Source organism: Neomonachus schauinslandi, chromosome X (genome assembly GCF_002201575.2).
Source record: "Neomonachus schauinslandi chromosome X, ASM220157v2, whole genome shotgun sequence".
In the NCBI taxonomy this organism is placed as follows: domain Eukaryota; kingdom Metazoa; phylum Chordata; class Mammalia; order Carnivora; family Phocidae; genus Neomonachus; species Neomonachus schauinslandi.
In genome coordinates this window covers 41,015,819-41,030,342 of record NC_058419.1, presented here as the reverse complement: position 1 = coordinate 41,030,342, position 14,524 = coordinate 41,015,819, and positions in this window count along the sequence as shown.

Genomic DNA, 14,524 nt, shown 5'->3' with positions numbered 1-14,524 from the left:
AAAGAGAACCTGCTACTTTACTCCAAAACTGTTCCTCGAAACCAAGAAGACATTCTCAATTAGAAAACCACAATTTGGTGGGCACCTGGGTGGCTCATTCAATTAAGCATCTGACCCTTGATTTTGGCTCAGGTCATTATCTCAGGGTGGTGAGATAGATTCCCATAATCCAGCTCCACGCTGGGTGCGGAGCCTGCTTAAGATTCTCTCTCTCCTCCTCCCTGTGCCACTCCCCCTCCCCATCTCCTTCTCTCTCCCTCTCTAAAAAAAAGAAAACCGCAATTTGGTTCCCCTGCATCCCACCATAGTACTATGGTATAGTTTTCTCTATTCTTTCATGTTCCCCTTCCCTATTGCTTTATTGTACATAAAGTAACTGTGTATATGCACAAGCATATTGCATTTTTTTAACTAAATGGCCAGTGGTATGTTTTGATCGACATCAAATGGAGATGGGATGGGGAAAAATACTGGTTCTGTGAAAATGCCCTTCCTCCATTAGTAGCATGCTCATTCAGCTCTTATCTTTATATTCCAGTAAGCTGTTTTGCTCTCACTGTTTAACAAAAAAAGAACAACATAAAAATCCATGCATACCTTGTTCAATTAGAGAATTTTAAAGTTTTTCATTCACCATTGTAAAACCAAGGACCATTTTATAACTTTTTTGTAGGTAGCTGTTACATACAGGGCAATCTGTCCTTAAGTAGGGATAAAAAAATGAATCCTAGATAGTTTTCCCTTCAAGTATCTTGTTGTTTAAATAAACTTCTTGTTTAAAATGATAAAAAATAATAATTGGGTTACCTTTATCCTTATTGATTTGTAGTTCTGTATAATTCTGAATATAAGTCCTTTCTCAGATATAAGTATTGAAAATAGTTTCTCCCATTCTGTGACCTGCCTTTCACTCTCTTAATAATGTCTTAATTTTAATAAAGTAGAATTTATTTTTTTGTTTCGGGTAAATGTTTCTTGTGTCCTTTTTAAGGAATGCTTGACTATATTAAGGTCACTAAGACATTACCTTATATTATCTTCAATAACTTTTATTTGTTTCACCTCTCACTTTTAATCTATGGTCCATTTGGAATTAAATTTTGTATATAGTTTGAAATAGATAAAAAGGATCATTTGGATTTATTTGGTAACCCAGCTGGTGCAGAGCCACTTAACAAAAGGACCATTTTCTCCCCTACTGCCTTGTGATGGATTTTTTTTGTCATAAATTGAATGACAGTATACATGTAGATCTCTTTTCAGACTCTACTATACCATTGTTCAATTTTTCTATATTTGAAACAATAGTACACTGGTTAAATTATTATAGCTTTGTAAAATAATTTGATTTCTGTAAATCTTCAAACTTTGTTTTTTCTACAAGATTTTTTATACTGTATTGCCATTTGTAATTCTATGTAAAATTTAAAATTCATTTGTCGATTTTCATTTAAAAAAGTTTACTGGCATTATTTTGAATCAGAGATCAAGTTAGGGAAAATTAGCATCTTTAAAATATAGAGTCTTCCATTTGCATCAACATGGATGTAACTGGAGGGGATTATGCTAAGTGAAAGAAGTCAAGCAGACAAAGACAATTATCATATGGTTTCACTCATATGTGGAACATAAGCTCAGAGGACCATAGGGGAAGGGAGGGAAAACTGAATGGGAAGAAATCAGAGAGGGAGACAAACCATGTATAACTCTGGACTCCAGGAAACAAACTGAGGGTTACAGAAGGGAGGGGGGCGGGGGGATGGGGTAGCCGGGGAATGGGTATTAAGGAGGGCACATGTTGTGATGAGTACTGGGTGTTATACACAACTAATGAATCGTTGAACACTACATCAAAAACTAATGATGTACTATATGTTGGCTAGTTGAACATAATAATAATAGTAAAAAATATACAATTCTCTTTTTATTTAGGTCTGTTAATTTCTCTCAATGTTTTTGTAGTTTTCTTTGTAAAGGTATTGTATATCTTTTGTTAATTTTAATCCTCAATATTTGATAATTTTTGAAACTAATACCACTGGTATTTTTCATTTTATTTTCTGCTTGTCACTAACATAGAAATATAAATCATTTTTGTATACTGTGATGGTTAATTTTTTGTGTCAAGTTGACTGGATCACAGGGTGCTTAGATATTTGGCTGAACGTTATTTCTCAGTGTGTCTGTGAGGGTGTTTCTGGATGAACTTAGCATTTGACTAGGTGGACCCATGAAGTAGTCTGCCTTCCCTGGTGTGAGCTGGCATGATCCAGTCTGTTGAGGGCCTGGATACAACAAAAAGGCAGAGGAAGAATCTAGCCCTTCTGCCTGATCGCTTGAGCTGGGATATCAATCTTCTGCTGGCCTGGATCTTCATTGTCAGGGCTTCAGACTGACTGAATTACACCACTGGCTTTCCTGGATCTCCAGCCTGCAGATGGCAGACTGTGGAACTTCACAACCTCCCTAATTGTGTAAAGCAATTCCTTATAATAAATCCCTTCCTATATATATCCTATTAGTTCTGTTTCTCTAGAGAACACTAACCAATACATACAGTGAGTGATCTTATATCAGGCAAACTTGCTAAATTTATTTATTAATTCTAATAAGTTTTTTGTAAATACTTTTAGAATTTCCAAATTTACAACCATGTCATCTGTAAATAATGAAACACTTATTTCTTCCTTTCCAATCTTTGTAAGTTCCATTTCTCTTTCTTAATTTATTTTCTAAAATATCCAGTTCAAGTTTGATTAGAAATGGTAATACAGACAACCAGGTCTCATTTCTGATCTTAGAGGGAAAGCTTTCAATAGTTTACTATTAATATGCCTTGTGTTGGGTATGTTTTAATACCCTATATCAGATTAAGAAATTTTCCTTCAATTCCTAGTTTTCCAAGATTTTTTCACATGAATAAGTGTTGAATTTTATCAAAGACCTTTTTTCTGCCTCTATTGTGATGATCATATATTCTTTTCTGTTAATGTGATGAATTACATTATTGCCTTTTATTTATTTATTTTTATTATGTTCAATTAGCCACCATATAGTACATCATTAGTCTTCGATGTAGTGTTCAACAATTCATTAGTTGCATATAACACCCAGTGCTCATCACCACACTGCCTTTTAAATGTTAAACCATTCTTTCATTCCTGGAATAAATCCAACTTGGTTATGATGTACTATCCTCATAATCCCTGGATTTATACTGCTAATATTTTATGTAGGAGTTTTGCATCTACATTCACAAGAGATTTGGTCGATGATATGCCATTCTTATAATGTCTTCTATAGGTTTTAGCATCAAGATTATAATGGCCTCATAAAACACATAAGGAAATGTGTCATTCACTCTTTTTTTTAATTTCTGGGGGAGTTAAGTAACATTCATGTCATTTTATCCCTGAAATATTAGTGAGAATCCACTGTGAATCCATCCATTCTTTGTAGGAATATATTTAATTGTGGAACCAATTTGTTTAATATGTATAAGACTATTTGGATTTTATATATCTTCTTGAAACCAGTTTTGGTAAGTTGTGGTTTTTACATAATTTGTGCATTTTATGCAAATTATCAAATTTATTATCCATAATATCTTCTCATCTTTCAATATCTATAGATTCTGTACTGATGTCCCTTTTTCATGACTGATACTTGTAATTTATATTTTCTCTGTTTTTCTTGTAATATTGCTACAGACTTATCAATTTAATTGGTCTTTTCAAAGAACCAACTTTTGGCTTTGTTAATCTTCTCTACTGTCTGTTTTCTATTTTTTTGATTTCTGCTCTTACCATCTTCCTCCTCCTTTCTTGGAGTTTAATTTGCTATTTTTTAACCTTATACAGGTGGATGGTTACATCATTGATTTTTAGCCTTTCATCCTTTCTAATATATACATATAAGGCTTTAAAGCTCTCTCTCTAAGAACTGCTTTAGATGCATTAGATAAGTTGTAATGTCATAGTTTTATTATAATTCAGTTCAAAATACTTTATAATTTCTATTTTGCTTTATTTTATTTTATTATTTTTTTTAGAAAGAGAGGGAGAGAGAGAGATCATCTCATGTGTGAGGGACGGAGGGGCAGAGGGAGGAGAGATAAAATCTTTTTTTTTTATTATTTTATTATGTTATGTTAATCACCATACATTACATCATTAGTTTTTGATGTAGTGTTCCATGATTCATTGCTTGCGTATAACACCCAGTGCTCCATTCAATACATGACCTCTTTAATACCCATCACGAGGCTAACCCATCCCCCCATCCCCCTCCCCTCTAGAACCCTCAGTTTGTTTCTCAGAGTCCATAGTGGGAGAGAGAAAATCTTAAGCAGGCTCCACACCCAGCACAGAGCCCCCAGCATGGAGGTCGATCTCATGACCTGAGATCATGACCTGAGCTAAGATCAAGAGTTCGACACTTAAATGACTGAGCCACCCAGGCACCTCTATAATTTCCATTTTGAATCTTTCTTTGATATTGGGTTATTTAGAAACATACTGCTTAATTTCTCAATATTTGGAGGTTTCTAGTCTTTTTGTTATTGATTTCTACCTTAATTCCACTGTGGTCAGAGAATATACTCTGATTTCAGCCACTTGAAATTTGTTGAGAATTGCTTTGTGGCTCGGCATATGGTCAGTTTTGATAAATAGTCCAGGAACAATTTGAAAAGAATGTGTATTCTACATTTGTCGCATACAATGTTCTAAATATATTAGGACATATTTGATAGTCTTGTTCATGCTTCTATACCCATACCTTTGATTTTGTCTGCTTATTCAAAATCTCCACACATGTTTGTAGATTTATCTATTTATGTTTAGAGTTCTGTCAGCTTTCACTTAATACATTTTGGAGCTATTTTATTTTGTGCATACTACTTATGGTTTTCTCTAACTTGTTGAATTGATCCTTTAATCATTGCGATATATCTAGTATCTCTCATAATGCTTTTTGTCTTAAAATCTAATTTGTCTTATGGTAGTTTAACTTTAGCTGCCTTATTTTGGTTCATGTTTGCATGTTATTCTTTTTCAACACTTACTTTCAAACTTTCCATGTCTTATTTAAGGTATGTCTCTTATAAGTCACACATAGTTGTAATTATTTTTAAATCCAGTCTGACAATCTTGTTTTTCAATTGGAGTGCTTACTCCATTTATATTTAATGTGATTACTGGGAAATTTGGGTTTAATCTACCATTTTACTACTTGTTTTCTGTTTGCCCTGTCTTCTTTATTCTGTTTTTTTTTCCTTTACTGATTTCTTTTAGATTAACCAAGTTGTTTATTATTTCATTTTTAACACTCTTGTTGCTTCTCTGTGATACCTTTTTTTTTTTTTTTTTTTTACTAATAGTTAAGTTCTCACAATTACAACATCCTTCTTGGCTTATTAAAATCTACCTTAAAGACTCTTAATCTCAGGAAACTACCTGAGGGTTGCTAGAGTGGTGGGGGGGTGGGAGGGATAGGGTGGCTGGGTGATGGACATAAGGGGGGGGGGTATGTGCTATAGTGAGCACTGTGAATTGTGTAAGACTGATGAATCACAGACCTGTACCTTTGAAACAAATAATACATTATATGTTAAAAAAAAAAAAAAAGAAGATAGTAGGAAGGGAAAAATGAAGTGGGGGAAATCGGAGGGGGAGATGAACCATGAGAGACTATGGGCTCCGAGAAACAAACTGAGGGTTCTAGAGGGGAGGGGGATGGTGGGATGGGTTAGCCCGGTGATGGGTATTAAGGAGGGCACTGAGTGTTATACACAAACAATGAATCATGGAACACTACATCAAAAACTAATGATGTACTGTATGGTGACTAACATAACATAATAATAAAATTAAAAAATAAAAATAATGTATAATTAATAAAAAAAAATCTACCTTAAGGTAGTGCTTTTACCACTTTCCAGACAAGGTAAGAACCTTATAACACTTCAACTCCATTTATACCTTCTCATCTTTGCTATTATCATGTATTTTAATTGTACATATATTTTAAACTCCAAAATATACCATTGTTGTTCTTTTGAATAGACAATATTTTTGTAGATTTACCTATATTAACTCTTTGGTGTTCTTCATTCCTTCTTAAATTACCTGTTTCCATTTGGGATCATTTTCCTTTTGCCTAAATAACTCCCTTTAGTATTTCTCGTAGTGCATGTCTGATAGTTATAAATTCTCTCAGATTTTGTGTTTCTCTTAAACCTTTTTGATTCACCTTCATTTTGAAAGAATTTTTGCCTGGTCGGAACATATTTTGTTCAGCAGTTTGGAGATGTCAGGTCATTTTCTTCTTTCATTATTTCTTTTGAAAATTTAGTTGTCAAGATTATTGCTCCTGCAAAGATAATGTGTCTTTGTTCTCTAGTTACTTTAAAATTGTTCTCTGTTTCTGGTATCCATCAGTTTTACTTTGATGTACCTATGTCTGGTTTTCTTCCTCACTATATTAGTTTTCTATTGTTGCCATAAAAATTATTGTAAGTGTAGTGACTTAAAACAACACAAATTTGTTGTCTTATAGTTCTGTAGGTCAGAAGTCCAGTGTGTGTCTCAATGGCTAATATAAAATTGTCAGCAGGAATGAGTTTCATTCTGGAGGCTCTAGGAAAGAATCTATTTTTTTACTCATTTAAGCTGTTCACAGAATTCAATTCCTTGTGCTTACAGGACTGAGGGCCCAGTATTATTGCAGGCTATAAGCTGAGGGCCATTTCCAAATTCTAGAGACCACCTGCATTCCTTGGCTTATGATGCCCTCTTCTATCTTTAAAGCCAACAATGATTGTTCAAGTCCTCATTTCACATCTTCAACTGCTGCCCTCTTCTTCCATTTTTAAGGGCCCACCTCAATCCAGGACACCTTTCTTATCTTAAATTCAGTTGATTAACAACACTGATTTCATCTACAACTTTAATTCCTTTCTACCATGTAACGTAATACATACACAGTTCTGAGGATTAGGATATGGACATTTTGGGGAATGAATTAGTATGCCTGCCACAGTTATTATGCTGCTTTAGATTCATACAGTATCTAGAACATGTAGCTTGAGAACTTCCTTCAGTTGTAAAAAAAAAAATCCTTGACAAATATTTCTTCAAATACTGTTTTTGCCCTCTTTTTCTCTTATTCTCAGATTCCAGGCACATATATGTTAGATCTTTCCACCATGCTATCTCCATCTCATTCTTTTTTCTATATTATCCAATGTTTTTCTCTCTGAGCTTTAGTCTGGATACTAGACCTATTAGTGTCCTGTCTAGTAATCCTCACTTCTGTTTAATCTTGGTGAAATTTATCCATTCGATTCTTAATTTCAGTTATTTGATTAATTATTGATTTTTCATTTGACTTTATAATTTTTGTATCTCTGGTAAAATTATCTATTATTTACTTTATTTATTGAACATATTATTCATAGTTATTTTAAAGGCCATTCATTCTGTTTACTCCAACTTTTTAATCACCTATGTGTTTGTTTCTGTTGTTTGTTTTCTTGATTTTTTTGTCATTTGGTCCTGTTTCCTAGCATATCTGGTAATTTCTTTATTGAATGCTAGACTTTGTGCATAGAAAATTGTAGTGGTTCTAAATGATATCTTCCTCAGAAGAAGATAAAATGTTTTTTTCTAAACAACAGACATAGTGGGAGTAGATCATCTTAACGCATTTGAGGCTGGTCTATTGCCAGTTTAACCTTACTCACATGGTGCAACCCTTCCTGGGGCTCAACTAAAAACCTAGGTTGTTTACTAGGGTACTTTGGAGATTCCTGAATTCCTATTTTTGCCTTCCTAGCATTCTGTGATATAATGACTCTGTTTAGCTTTGTCAAATTTTAGCAGCTACTTTATGCTTGGTTTCTTTGCCTCTCACCCTGAACAGGTACAGGTTAAAAGTCAGGTAATGCCTCAAGAGGAAATTTCATGTAGAATGTTGATCACACTTCTTTGCAGATATATATATATATATAGATATAGATATAGATATAGATATATATAGATATATATATATATATATACACACACACACATATATATGTGTGTGTGTGTAATATTATAGTATTATATGTTTCAGCCACAAAAATAAGGAAATCCTGCCATTTGTGATGACATAGATAAACCTTGAGCATTATACTAAGTGAAACAAGTTAGAGAAAGACAAATACTGTATAATCTCCCTTATATGTGAAATCTACAAAAGCCAAAACCATAGAAGCAGAGTAGATTGGTGGTTTCCAGGGCTGTGGGCTGTGGTGTGGGATATATGAGGAGATGTTGGTCAAAAGCTACAAACTTCCAGTTATAAGAGGAGTAAGTACTGAAGATCTTATGTGCAGTATGATGATTATAGTTAATAGTACTATAATGAATACTTGAAAGTTGCTAAGAGAGTAAATCTTAAGTGTTCTCAGCATAACAACATCAACAAAAAATTGTAATTATATGAGATGAAGGTTGTGTTAAACAACCTTATTATAATCAGTTCACAATATATATGTATATCAAGTCACCACATTGTACATCTTAAACTTAAACAATGCTATATGTCAATTATATCTCAATAAAGATGGAAAATGTAAATGGACTAATGTCTGCAATTCAAAATATCAGCTGCCATTTTTGCAGGATTTGATAAGCTAATCCTAAAATCCCTATGTAAATGTAAGGGACCCAGAATAGCTAAAATAATCTTAGAAAAGAGGAACAAAGTTGGAGCACTCACACTTTCCAATTTCAAAACTTACTACAAAGACACAGCTATCAAGACTGTGGGGCACTGGCATAAGAATAGATCTATAGGGATGCCTGGGTGGCTCAGTCAGTTAAGCATCTGCCTTCAGTTTGGGTCATGATCTCAGGGTCCTGGGATCGAGTCCTGCATCGGGCTCCTTGCTCAGTGGGGAGCCTGCTTCTCCCTCTGTCTGCTGTTCCCTCTGCTTGTGCTTTCTCTCTCTGACAAATAAATGAATAAAATCGATCTATAAATCAGTGGAATAGCATTGAGAGTCCAGAAAGAAACCTTAAAATTGTGGTTGATTGATTTTTTTTGACAAGAGTAGCAAGACAACTCAATGCGGAAAGAAGTCTTTTCAACAAATGGTGATGGAACACCTAGATCCATAGGCCCAACATGAAGTTGGACACCTACCTCACATCACATAAAAAAAAAATTAACTCAATATGGAACATAGACCTAAATATAACCACTAAAACCTATGAAACTTTTAGTTAAAAAACATAAGAGTAAATCTTTGTGACCTTGGATTAGGCAATGGTTTCTTAGATATGACACCAAATGCACAAGCAAGAAAAAAATATATATATGAATTAAAAATTTTTATTCTTTGAAGGACTCCATCAAGGAAGTGAAAAGACAACCCACGCAATCGGAGAAAATTTCTGCAAATCACATATCTGGTAAGCGGCTTATATCCAGAATACATAAAATACATAAAGACCTCTTATGACTCAATAATAAAGATAAATAACTCAATTTAAAAATAAGCAAAGGATCTGAATTGACATTCCTCCAAAGAATATATAAAAATGGTCAATAATAAGAACATTAAAAGATGCTTAAAATTATTAGTCATTACAGAAATGCAAATGAAAACCACAATGAAATACCATTTCACACCCAGTAGGATGGCTACAATAAACCAAGACGGAAAATAACAAATGTAGGCAAGGATGTGGAAGAACTGAAACTCTTGTGTATTGCTGGTGGGAATGTAAAATGGTACAACACTTTAGAATACAGTTTGGCAGTTCCTCAAAAAGTTAAAAATACAGTTGCCATATGAGCCAACGATTTCAGTCTTAGGTATTTATACAGGAAATCTGAAAACATATGTCCCCACAAAATCTCACACACTAATATTCATAATAGCCTTACTCACAATAGCAAAAAGTGGAAACAATTCAAATGTCCATCAGCTGAGAAATGAATGAACATAATGTAGTATAGCTATAAAATGAAATAATATTCAGCAAAAACAAATAATAAAGTATGCAACAACATGGATGAAACTTGAAACCATTATGTTAAGTGAAAGAAGCCAGACACAATGTTATGTTTCCCTTTATATGAAATGTCTAGAATAGGCAAATTCATAGTGACAGAAAATAGATTAGTGTTTGCAGTGGCTGGGGCAGGAAGTGGGAATTGGGAATGGCTGCTAATATGTATAGGGTTTCTTTATGGGATGATAAAATGTTCTAAAGTTAGATTACGGTGATGGCTGTATAATTCTTTGAGTATACTAAAAACAATGGAATTTTCCACTTTAAATGGGTGAATTGTATGTTCCGTGAATTATATTTCAATAAAGCTGTTATTTTTAAAATAAATTAACATGGACATCTTTAGGTAAATAGCCTATTGAGAACCAACTTTCTGGCCCAGGTTCATTTCAGGTAAGGCAACCCAGTATACACACAGGTGTTCATATTTCCAAAATGTCATCAAATTTTAGCCACACATTTCAACAAACAGAAAGTCTTCAGAGGAGAAATATAAACACTGAAGCATGCTAAATACCACAAATAAGGATAAGCAGGAATAAATTAATCCATAGAATCCTGGCAGTTTACTGGCAGTCTCCCTTTGTCAAGCAGGGAAACAAAAACCTAATACATTAAAACCGACCAAATCCTGTTTTAAAATCCAAGTCTCTTACAGATATATAAAATCCAAGTCTCTTACAGATATATAATAATATAATATATAACACACTAAGATCTATAAAATAATTAAAAAAAAAAACCCAGTAGGATTGGAATGTACAGAAGAGAAGAGGGAAGAACATCAATTAACTATTTATTGTGCATCTAATATGTACTTAGGATAAACAAAGGCATGGGGACAAATATGAGCCTGTAACTGAGCTCCTGAGGGGCAAAAGGAGCCTAAAACCACTGTTACGGTGAGCTTGTGTTAGAGACCTTTGTTTCTAGATACATAGCCAACAAATAAATCAAAACAGATGCGATATCAGATAGAAAGGTAACATAGGAACATTCCCGATTCCAGTGAGTTAGGGGTATTGTAAACTATGCAGATTCATCCTTGTACACAGAGGATATGTAGTTAATAAAATCATCAAGAGCAGCCTTAAAAATGAAAGATGTTGGAAAAGGGCAGCACTGAGCCGGAGGGTGTAGTGCTCTGGTTGCCAGGCAGCCACCCTCAGGCCCTCTTTTGTTACCGTGGTGATGTTTAGAGAGCTTACCTAAATACTCTTTGAGATAGCATCCGAACTCTCCACATCCCTTTAACACCAACTAGTCATGCCACTTCTTTTTCTTCCTCCCCCACATCTCTACCCACGCTGTCGTAATCTTACAAGTGAGATGAACCTACAAGTGTACCTCCAATGCCCGACGCCTCAGGCGGGGAAATGATGTTGACTTGCCTCCCAGATTCAAACAAATGAAAGGATAGTGAAATGAATGAGAAGATTAAGTACGATTATTCAAATAAAAATAACCGAAATTATAATAAAACAAGGTTTTTCAAATAGAAAATTGATATATTTGGGGGATAATTCAGGATCTGTCCAGCTTTATGTCATGGAAAGGACAGTGGCTGGGTAATCGGTAGTTCTGATTCTCTGTCACTTATCACTGGGAGGTCTTGGTCATGCGAGTTCCCTTTTCTGGGCCTCAATTTCTTCATGTGTAGTAAAAGGGGGTTAAACTATAGCAGCTGTTTTTAAGCTTTTCTGGCCATAATCTATAGTAAGAAAAACATTTTACATCACAATGTAGTATACACACACACACACACACACACACCAACAAATCTAAAAGAAATATTTTATGAAACAATCCTTACCCTGATTTTATGTGATGCATTCTGACATTTTCTATTCTATTCTTTTTCATATTTTTAATTGCTGGTTATGACCCAATAAATTGACTTCATGCCCTCATTAATGCCTCGCAATGCAGTTTGAAGAACACTGAACTAGTGGCTATCTAATGGCTCCTACAGTTCTAGTATTTTAAGATTTTATGTTATGCCATTATCTTCTTTTTAGAATAATATTAACAATCACTAGCATTCATTGAACCGATAGTATGTGCCAGACACTGTTTTAAGCACTTTATCCATATGAACTTACTTAATTTTTCAACAACTGTGACTACTTTCATTAGTCCAATTTTAAAGATGAGGAAAATTAATGTGGCTGTTATCTGCACACCAAATTTAGTGACTACCAAAATTAATTTCATGATATATTTAAAGTGTTTCAAATATCTTAGAATATCGCCATTTAATAAAATAAAATATTATCTTGTCTGCTCTTACTACTTTACACTTGGGGGGTGACTATAACAGATCATCCAGATCTGAGGGGAGGAAAACAATCAATAACCTAAATGATACCTATTATTGGCCCTAAAAGTCATTTACTTACTCTATTGTGTAAGTACGCTAAAACTGACACTTATAATGCCACATCAGGGAACATTTATACATAGGCATGATAACTACCCAAGTAGACACCTTAATTCTTAGGGACAGGCACTATCAGCAGATTGTCAGTAGAACAATACGAGAATCCAAATGTGTGCCCATACGTCACTGTACATCTTTATTGTGTGTAGTATTGTAAAACAAAACAAAACAAAACAAAACATGGGTTCTATTTTTTCCTGATTCCAGTAATTAACTACTGAGCACCACTGCCAGTATTCATCTTTTATGAATTAGCTGGAAGGGCTTAGACTATGATGCTACAATATTACTATGCATAAACTTTACCGAGTATATCATTTAGGGGGTCCTGATGGAGCAGATTTGAAAGATTTCGAACCAGTTCTTTTTGGATAAATAATAGAGATAGTTGCTATTTAATGTCTTTTGCAGTAAATCCAATAAAAATCCAAAACTTCATTTATTCATTTAACAATTACTATTGAGCCCCTACTATGTGCTACATACTTATTTTTGCACTGGAGAATAAGCAGCAAATATAAGAAAGTACCAGCACTCAGGGAGCTTAATTATTTTGTGTTTTGTAAGTTCGGATTTGTGTTTATTGTATTTGTTTATAGAGAGGCACGCTTATATGTATTCCCTTTGGTGGAGAGGCAGTGGGAATTACATGTTTCATTTATTTAAAATATTTCAGTGCCTTTTCTACATGGCAGTAAAGAAAGAACTATGCAAAACAAAACAAAACAAAAAAGGAATAAATTGGTTTTTGCTCTTAAAAAGCTTACAGTCTAGTTAAATTAGTGGTTCCTAAGCAGGGGCAATATTGTCCCTCAGGGGACATTTGTCCACGTCTGGAGATATTTTTGGTTGTCATGACTTGGGTGGGGGAGGGATTAGTCCTACAGACATCTGGTTGGTAGAGGTCAGGAATGATGCTAAACATCCTCCAGTGTACAAGACATCCCCACTACAAATAATTTTGTGTCCCAAAATGTCAAGAGTGTCCAGGCTGAGAAACCCTGAGTTAGAGGGACAAACTTCATACATTAGAAGTTTTGTGTTTAATTACAAGATATTCGATGATAAATGCTAAATGAGTGATACATACAAGGTGATACTGATGAGAGAGAGAGAGAGATCATTCTAGAATGAATTGGTTATGGGAGTCTTCATGAAGGAAGTGGGGCTCAACCTCCTGCTCAAAGCAGAGGAAAGCCCACAGAGCCCTGCTACCTCTCTGACTTTATCTCCTATCACTCTCCCCCTCACCCTTCCACTCCAGCCAATGGCTTTTGCATTTCTTGTAAGCATTCTTTTATCTCATGGAATCTGCTTTTGCTGTTCCCTCAGATTCAAAAGTCCTTTTGCAAGATATCCATATACCCACTCCATCACTTCTTGTAAGTCTCCACTCTGTTCAGTCTTTTAATAGAGAGCCCTTCCCAAATCATCATACTCCTTAATATAAAATATTAACTCCTGCCCCCTCCACTCCCTTTTCCCTTATTATGTTTTTTGGTCTCCATAGCAAGATTGTACCTGGCCCAGAGCAGATACTCAAGAAATATATGTGTAGAATGAATGAATTTGTTAAATATTAATAATGTCAGGGTTTTTCAGCTCAAGCAAATGAGAAGAAGCTTGACTAAAGGAGCCTAACTACTGTGATTCCCAATGGCCTAGAACAGTGCGTGCCTCATAGTAGGGAATTCATAAATAGTTAATAAACAACGATGAAATAGAGAGCAAAAGAAAATCAGTATAATCAAAACAAACCTATAACCATCTTTGAAAAGTATTCTTAGGACAATTACTACACTCTCTCATTTTATTGCGCTTCACTTTACTGCGCTTCACAAGTATTCCGTTTTTTACAAATTTGAAGGTTCAAGACTTCAGAGGAGAAAGTAACTTCAGATGTGGCGGAAATAGCAAGAGAACTAGAATTAGAAGTAGAGCCTGAAGATGTGATAGGATTGCTGCAATCTCATGATAAATCTTTCAGAGATGGGGAGTTGCTTCTTATGGATGAGCAAAA